This window comes from Pteropus vampyrus, unplaced genomic scaffold, assembly GCF_000151845.1.
Source record: "Pteropus vampyrus isolate Shadow unplaced genomic scaffold, Pvam_2.0 Scaffold83, whole genome shotgun sequence".
NCBI classification, from domain to species: Eukaryota; Metazoa; Chordata; class Mammalia; order Chiroptera; family Pteropodidae; genus Pteropus; species Pteropus vampyrus.
In genome coordinates this window covers 1121241-1131099 of record NW_011888864.1, presented here as the reverse complement: position 1 = coordinate 1131099, position 9859 = coordinate 1121241, and the positions used below count along the sequence as shown (strand labels likewise).

At 36.0% G+C, this 9859-nt stretch overlaps 1 pseudogene; it reads right to left on the bottom strand.

Annotated features, from left to right (window-relative positions):
* Positions 1-8745: 8745 nt before the first annotated feature.
* On the bottom strand, positions 8746-8864 carry LOC111741932 (annotated as a pseudogene).
* Positions 8865-9859: the final 995 nt, after the last annotated feature.

The window sequence follows — 9859 nt, the reverse complement described above, 5'->3', positions numbered from 1 at the left end:
AGTTGGATATATAGACTTTTATTTTTTAGCAATCGGTTTAAATTTTTTAAAATAATTTGCTAAAAAAATAAAATGTATGTGTATAGTATGATCCAGGTAGGTATCAAAGACATTTTTAATATCAGCCTTAAGAATGAAAAATTTATTATATTAGCTATTATTAAAATTGTTTTTGGCATATGGTCTCAAAAGGAAACATCTTTTTTTCTTCACCCACACATTCCAATGTATGCACAAACAAAAACAAGTGCACATACATGCAACAACCACCTACACACTATAGCAATAAGCATTATGTGATATTTATGTAGACATAACCTAAAACACATCTGTAATTGCAATGACACATCTTAACTTTTTGAGCCTTCTCTTTTCAAATAAAAATGGCTTTATGCATTAATATAGAAAGAGTTCACTCATCTTAGAAAGCTTAGCACCATCTAATAAAATCATGTAGAAAATCCAAGTATCTGTTCACCTTTCACAAAATTATACACATGCAGGAAAATTTTGCCATACTTTGTAACATTAATTTTTTTCCAAATACTAATATGCAATATTAGAAACATATACTTTCTTTATATTATTCATAAAACACAGAACAACACACATGTATCAAATGCATGAAAAAAAATCCCAAAAACTTCACCTGAATTTAAAATCTCTGTAGCCCCTTTTTCTACATGTCCCCCTTTATGATGATATTTTTTAAATAAGAAGTCTTATCTACTGCATAATTGTCATAAGAAATAGAAACCAAACATTTAGCTACGGATATTGATCTGATAAGTACATGCATTTTTAACAGATTATTAACAATTAATTTTTGTTCTAATTTCTAAGTTTTCTTTTCTGCTCAGGTAAAATTATTGATATAATAGCAAATCTATGTGTACTTTGTGATAATAAAGCAAATACACTTAGTTTTCTATTGATTTCAAGTAAGAGATACCCATGTAGCTACAGTTACAATTTCTCATGTGCTTATATTTTAATATCCAGACTGCAATTTCTAGATGTATTTGTTTTAATTCTGAAATAAACTTGTATCCAATAGCAGCATTCTTACTGCCATTTCAATATCAAGTTCCAGGCCCTTCACCTCCATGCCAACAGTGCTACAAAGAAAACACTTGCTAGAGCATGGAGAGAGAATTGGCTTCTCCACTTGGCAACGGATCCTGTGTTGATGATTTTTAAAAGAATAAGTGTTCAGTTCAAGAGCCCTAGAGAGGCTAATGACTGCAGCTCCGGTCATTCGAGGGAAAAAGGAAAGAGATTTTTAAAAGCCGGGGGCAGAGGCATGGAATAAAAAACATTTCCTTTCATTAAAAAAAAATTAAAAAGAAAAAATAAGTTTTAAGTAAGAACATATGTAGTTCTTTATAATTAGGTTAAAATCACATAGATACATAGATTCATGTTTTTGATGTGTCTGGACTTTAGATCAATTATACACATGCTAATGTTAATTTCCATAAGAATAAAGCAAATGACAATTATATGTTGGCTTAATTTTGTTATGACAAAGACACTCTTCAGATCCCTTAGCAAGAAACTTGATTCTATTCCATGTAGTTCACTCCTAAAATCTACAAAATTTCATGAGGAAAAAATTAACTAATTTGTATAATAAACAGACTCAATATCTTCTCTCTGGGCTTTTGGGTCTCAGCTGTCCTAGAATAAAAAGAGAATGAAGAACCATTGGTGGTTCATTAATCTCCCTTCAGAACAAGGCCTCTAAGGAATGGATTAGGTGGTGGATTTCGAAGCACCAGGCCCTTGGGTCTTTCAGGTATCTTGGAAAGAGTTTCAGAACCTATGACTGACACCGTTTTTCATCAACTCCTTTCTCCTGATTTCCATATGTCTCTTCCAAGGCAAAGAACGCAAGGTCATGTTCCAGAACAGAAAAATATTACCTCATGTGACTTTAGCATTTTAAAATCATTTCAATCACCTTGTTGGAGAAAAAAATAACACTTGAGCACAGGTAACTTTCCAAAAACAAACAAACGAACAAAACTTGACATAATAATGAGGAAAAACCTGGTTTCCCACTAAATAGCTATGTGGCTTTGATTAGCTCACTTCATCTATCATGGTTGAGTTTTATAATGGAGAGTTTCATCTAAATAATATTTAGGTTCTTCGAATTCTAAAATTCCATGATTCTGTGCATAAGGAAGGTTGTTTGCTGTGATGGGCTTACTGGCCATGACTGATTAGCACTCACCGGAAAATCATGACAGGACTGTGACCTCTATCTCCAGCATTGATATTACTTGAAGTTAATCTCCATTTCTTAGCTCTTGATAAAAGTGGAGATGGCCATTCATAGGCCTCAAAAAGAATGGAATTGACAAGGGGAAGAGTTGCTGAAGAAAATCATCTCTCCACTGCTGCACACCCTCCCTTTTCATCATCTTCTCCCAATAGATGAGATGCCAGAGTGGAGGAGACAGGTGGCTCTCTGCATGCTGACTTGCTTGTGTTGTGTTGTGCCGTGTCGTGTCGTGTCATGTTGCATTGCAGTAGTCATTAAGAAGAGGCTATCAACTGAAACTTTTTCTCTGCTAAAATAGTCCAATACTAAAACAACCTTTGAAAATAATCAAAATTATACTCAAAATATAAAATACTTGGTGAGAAGAGAGCCAGAGAAGAACTGAAGAAAACATGCACATCTCTCAGAAATGCACCCTACAGCTGCCACACGGGCTCCTGTTCCAGCGTTAAATAGCCTTTGCTAATTCAAAGCCAAATCTTTAATCTTCATATGACCGAATGCAAATGCACGTGTTTATACTTAAAATGAAAGGCAGTTTCACACAAAGGAATTTTTACTTCCTTCAAATGCTACATTAAGTGACACAAATCTCCTGAAGATGGTATTAATTTTCTCTAATAATAATTTCTGGGTCATTAAGTTCATTGCCTTTTACTTTACACTCTTCTTATCAAGTATACAGAACACTGTGCGATTTCCCCCAGGAGCCCGGCTGCCATATCAGAAAGGCTCACACTTTCAAAGGATTAATAACACCTCTCGGGTGCTTTTAAAAATCCCTTGCTAATCTCCACACTTTCACTTTCGCTGACCCTGCCTGGCCAGGCTTCTGTCTGATAGAAAGTCTACACCGGTGTGCAGGAGGGAGGGCAGCGTTTTAGCTCATCACAGATGGGGAGCAATCTCACCAGGGCAAACTGGATAAGCCAACTCGTATTTCTTTTAGTTCTCCTTCACCAGGAAGAAATGGCAACAATAAAGGTCACCCCCCATATAAAGAAAGTGGCCTTTGGATGAAAAACATTTGGAAGAATTTCACTACTTAGACTAGGAATCCTAATTCAATGAAACAGTATGATTTCATCTAACCATGTTAATTCAGGATACATCAACCTAAGAACTACCTTGATTAGTAGGAGCAGAATTATTCACTATCTTAATCTGCGTCTTTCTTAATAATGCAAAATATATATTAGGTTGCTATCGACACAGTTCTGTTTGAAAACCGTTTTCAAACAGAACTATTTCTCCAAGACAGGGATATTATTTATTGATATCAATCAAAAACCCCTTAAACACATAGCTCTTCCCTCGCATGTACTAGATATTTATTTGTTTCTCATGTAATATGTGGCAGTGTTTTGAGGAGACTTGGCAAATCAACAGTTTTTTTTTTTTTTTTGTCTTGGGAATTATGATTATTTTAGCAGGTGCATCTTAATTAATTGGAATTTATTCACTTATTAATCATCCAGCCTGAAGTGTAGAGAGTAAAAATAAAATGGTCACAGAAGTAACCTCCAATCAACAGGAGGCATTCTGGGAACAGTGCCGGGGTTGAAAAGCTGTATGCTTGAAAATCTCCCTCAGTTCTGCTTTAGCTATACCTTTTTATTTAATACTTTTAATATATATATTAACATAGATATGCAAACATAATATAACCACGTAGGATATGCACATACATTCAATGTAGGTAATTTATGTTTGAACCATATTTTCTTTAGAACCCTTAGAAAAGTAAATGAATTTCCAAACTCCAATTGTCTTTTCATCATTTATATAATCTATAAATTAGGTTAATAATTTTCTGAGGCCTAATAGGGTCAAGGTGAATATTTTTATAGTTTAAAACAAAATCCTCACCTAACTTTCCAGTTTCTAAAGGGTGCACATGCAGTTTGACGCAAATGTATGTAACATACTTAAATGTACAAAGTAAGTGAGGTTTTTGTATTTTTCTCTAATAGACTCTCATCTTCCTTGTACCCTCCCTCTCCACTGAGGAGCAGAGAAACAAATTTTCCAGTTAATGGTATCTCACTTACTTTCAGTTCCATCTCCTCTTAATTTACAATAGTCCCTTCCATGTAGAAGGTCAATTCTTCAATTCTGTGACCAGGGGGGAAGGTGCCATGCATGTTCTTCTCTGGATTGTCACTAGCCACTGGGGCAAAAATGTCCTAGGTGCCTTATATGATTCTGCCTGCCCCATGCTGGAGATGTCTGCAGCTGGTGAGTCCCCAGTTGGTTCTTTCTGAACTGGATCAGAACCAGATGGAGCCCCTATTACCTCAGATACCCCTAGGCTTGCTTGCCCTGTTGAGAGACTCAAGTCTGCCTGAGAATCACATTCTATCCTTGGTCTATTCTATCCTTGGTCTGGCTGGCCCATGTGCAATGACCACAGCAATGTTCCCAGCAAGCTCTCCAGATAGTACCTTCTATTTTCCACAATTTCCCCCCAAAACAATGGGCCTCCTGGATACCAGCATGAAAGCTGACAGAGCTAAGCTCAGGCCCTCACCCTCTACCTCAACTACCAAACGGTCAGCTTTATTCTGATAGACACAGGGTCCGCAAGCAAATATGGGCAGTGCCCTCTGCTTTCAGCCATCTTAATATCCTGGGACTGTTAGCTTCATGCACCTTCATCTAATACTCCCACTACTGCCTCTTAGCCCCTCAGACCATTCATTTCTCACTCAGGGACATTGAAAAAAGCCTCTGCATGACCTCGGTGTCTCTACAGTGAGTGAACTCAAGTTAGGAGAAAGGCCATCTTTCCTTGATTTGTGCTCTAGTTTCCCAAAACACACTTGACTCTTGATCTCTCTGATAAAAAACTCATTTTACTTTCCAGATTTAGGAAGCAGTTTCCTGTGAGGTCCAGTTTCTCACATTCTCAGTGGCTGAGGTCCTTCTACTTTCCTGTTCTTTGCCTTCTGAGGAAATAGGCTGAACCTATCCCAGCCACATTTAGTCTCAATTCCAACTTAGCATACAGTGTACACAATATATGCCATGATTTGTAAGTGATCAAATGCTGTGGCTAGGGCAGTAAGGCAGCCTTGAGGGAAGGCTAGAAAATAAGTAGGTCAAACACAGAGAATGACTCCAAATTCTTACCAGACATTTATTTTTTTCTTAAAATTAAACTATTTCCCATTTTTAAATATAATTGTTGATTTTTTTTTTTCAGAAATGTTTTAAAGTGGCAAATGTTAACTGAACCTCATGTTCAATTTTGTTATGTTTCATTGACAGATAAAGATACTTTATTTCTTATTTCCTGGACTTTGGAGTATAATAAACCTCTTTCAACTGAATAACTTGATGAAAAAACTATGAAGTGCTAGCACCTTTTTAGAGAAGTTGTGTTTCCCTAAAGATAAGCACTTTCCTTATGATGATGCTTCTTCCCTCCCCAAGACATTTAATTTTATAATATTAAGGAAATAACAATCTGAGCATAATCAATGTATCAGTTAACATTTATACAATGCATTCTCTCAGTAATTGCAATGCTAAGTCATGGAAATAAGGAAGAGAACAAACATGGCCTTTGCCCTCATGAGGCTTATAGTCTGGCCATCATTCACTAGAGACAGTGCTACCCGTAAAGTTAGAATATTGGGGTCTGAACTGCCTACCAGCAAGATAGTATCTGTATAATTTTGGTTGATTGTTTAGCTTCTTTAAGACTTGATTTACTCATCTATAAAATGGGGATAATACCGCCTGCCTTATCTATCTTAAAATATTATCATGAAGCTCAGATAACCAAACCACAAATGTGAAATCGCTCAGTGAACATTAGGGTTCTCAACAAAGACAAAGCAGTAGAAATAGGATGACGAGATATGTACAGAACCTAAGGGTACTCATCACAATAATGATAAATTACTTTATGAGCCAGTTCTGGAAAAATATTCCTTCCTCGAACAATACATTTTCTTGTTTTGGTGGATATGAGGAACTTGAATAGCCCTTTATATACATTGAAAAAGATTAATTTCGCTTCTGGCCAAATGATATTTCTTCTAAAGACATAGGAAATCAAAACTGTAAAACAAATCACGATAAAATAATACCCTGCTGCATAGTGTTTAAAAGTCTACAAAGCACTTTTACTTCTTTATCTCATTTAGTCTTATTTAATTTTTATTTTAATGTGTTTGCCTGGATGGGTCATTTTATTATTATATGATTTCTTTGCAATGACCATTTAAAACTGCAAAATAAAAATAAAAATAAAAAATCGCTCAAATACCTTCAAATATTTCCTTAAAAATAAGAATTCCAGTTAACTTTCAAAAACTTCCACATCCAGGACTGCCACTTTTGAAAGACAGCCTGCCCAGTGCAGTGCCCTTTCGTGTTACATTTCCCCAAGACAGGCATTGCTTCCCCCTGGCTGTGTACCACTCTTGATGAGGCTCCTGCCTCTAATGTAAAATTCATCAGTAATGCATCAGGACCTTCTAGTAGGCTCTGTGAGACTTTCAATTACTTGACCCCTTGCCAACTGACGAGGGCAAGGCTGAGGCTCCTCTGTGAACACTTCAGTGCAGGAAAATGGAATGACGGAAGAGACTCACCATTTATTCTATCTAGTAGACAGTAGTGAGTTAATAGAGACTCTTGGTACAAAGAAGTGTAGAAAGGACAAATTAATTCTGTATGAGACTCTTGTATTTTTGCTTAAAATAATCCAAGTGCATAGCAATATTTGCTCTAATGTGTTATCTCTAGTTTTTTTTTTTTTACTTCTACAAGATATCTGTTTAAACTATGCCTTAAAAATATGTTCTGTGAAAACTAAAGATACATCTACGTGTATTTCATATTTACTTTCATTCTATAGTAAAACTATAATCTTTTGGTCAAGTTTAAAAAAACTCTGTATTTTGGCAATGTTTTGTTTTCCTAAGAAATCAATAGCTCTATAAAGTTTGGGGTATTTTTAGTTCCTCTAGAATAACTAAGGCTCTTACAAGTAGAAAGTCATCCATATATCTTCATAACCCTACAACACCCAATATGATACTTTCACACAATAAGATACTTTCACACAATACAATTTTTCAATGATGACTTTAAAGACTTTCAAGCACAACTTAGTTTTAGATTGAATCTATAAAAATCACCATAAGGAAGATTATTTTGAAGAGTGGAAAAACTTTTGAGAATACTTTAGATTATTTGAGATTTTAAAAAAGCTATGAAACCTGGAGTTCTAAGGAGTGACATTAGAATTGCAAATAAACTGAAATTACTAATCTACTGGCTGGATATCTGATTCACCTATCAAAACAGAAAAAGGACAATTAGAAATCAGAGGTGATTAGTAGCCAAGCTCTCAATTTAGTACGTGGGTTGTCAGCACAGAAATGGAGCTCTGCAAACCCAACAACCTCACCTGAGAGAAGAAAACCGAGACTTGGCTAAGTTAGATACCAGCTCAATTCAAGGCTGCAGAGCTGGCTGACGGAGGGAGGGACTGAGGAGGAAAAAAAATTCATCACTCAAATGTCCTTAGACACCTTGCGCTAGGCTCCAGCACTGATAAATTAATTACTACCCTGGAAATCTGAACAATTTAATGACTTCTTAAGTCAAAATCATTAAATCAGTGCTAAGTTTGATAGTATTTTCATATTTTCCAGTGATTATTTCTCAATAGTAACAGCTGTCGTTATTATGCAGCATGTTGCCCGAATTTCAGCTATCGATCTTACCCATATTACTCAAATTCGGATCCTTAGTTATCCTATTTATAAGATAAACAAAATAATACTCCTCTGCCATGGCAGTCACTCCGCTGCTCAGCAGTATTTCAATTGTCCCGCTCTGGACACATGGGAGGGTTGATCGTACTTCCCATTCTCTCGAAATTAGGCAAAGGCCATGTCACTAACATGACAACAGATGAGAGCATATGTGACATGTGTCACTTCGAGGCAGAAAACTTTAAGAGTTAGCGTGCGATTTGCTGATTTTCTTTCCACTGTTATAGTTAATGGGCAACCTTCCAGGTGGTTCCAGAAGCCCCCATTAACCTGCATCCCTGAGTGGAAATGATATGGAGCAGAGTCCCTGATGACCCAGAATGGACTTGTAGAATGAGCAGTAGAAAGTAGAAAAACGTTGTTGTTTTTTTCAGCCACTAAATACTGGTGGTTATTTGTTATCACAGCATAACCTAGCCTGACCTGAGTCATTTGCCTTTAAGACTCTTCTAGCATAAAAATTATTACATGTAAAGTGGTCACCATTTTGCCTCTAATAGGCACTCAATCCAATAACATCAACTAGTTTGAATACTAGTGAAAGAAATTTTTATTTTATTTTATTTTATTTTATTTAGGCGTTAACCCTTGGTTAACCTCACAGATTGCAAGGACCTTATCAGCTTACAATCCTTTATTTTTTTTATTTTTCATTTTTCACGCTTACAGCACCTGGTCTTCCTAGGTGGTCTCTCATCCAAGTACTAACCAGGCCTGGCCCTGCTTAGCTTCCAAGATCAGATGGGATCAGGCTTGTTCAGGGTAGCATGGCCATAGACAGAAATTTTTATTTTTAAACTGGAAGGAATAAATTTCTGAAACAACAAATACGAACAATGATTACAAGTAATGTGTCCAGCTAAGAATAATTCTGTTTTTTATTTTCATTACTCCTGGAAGTGACAAAGCAGATTTTCTTATGTCTGAGTTACTTCAGATATGATTGGTCAGTTACATAATAACACTTAATAATAACCTACAGCAAGTAATCACACCCATTGTACACAACTGAATTGCACACACCTGAATTGCACACACACATAAGATAATGATTTCATACCACTAACACACACACACACACACACACACACACAGCACTTTGTACCTAAGTAAGAATAATTTATTTGTGTTGAGGACTTTGTCCAAGCATTTTAAAGTCTGTTACTTCCTTAAACAAAAATTCTCAAGCATAAAATACTTAAGAGCAGAATCCTCTTAACCTTTTATGGTACAACTGTCTCTTTTAAAAAGTTAATGAAAATTAGCATTCCTCTCCTCAGAAAGTCACATGTAATCACAAATGCACACTTTGTACATAGTCATAGGAGACTTAAGGACTCACTGTGGCCCATGATAGACTCCTGGCTAAGAATTTTGGCATTAACATTCTAGGATATTTTCACCTTTACTGAAGTTCTGCAGCATATTAGAATATTGCCTATCTCATCCATCAACATTGATTGAACAGTTCAGTGACCCAAAGCAAAGGAGAAAAGTTTACAAAACTATCAAATACATATTCTATCTTATGCAATTTGTGTAAGAGAAGTTCTAATAATCTCTGTATTGTTTACCCTTAGCTCTTCAAAGGAATAAAACATTCCTCTCATTCCCCAGTATTTGAAGTTTCTAAATGAACAATAATTTTAGAGCTGCCATAGGTAAGAGCCACCACGCAGGAGGGAGGAACAAAAGTAGTGATAAGTGACAGAGAGAAGTGGAGACTATGTCTTGGAATTTCCATGTCACTATAAAACTGTTGGGTAACTCAGTG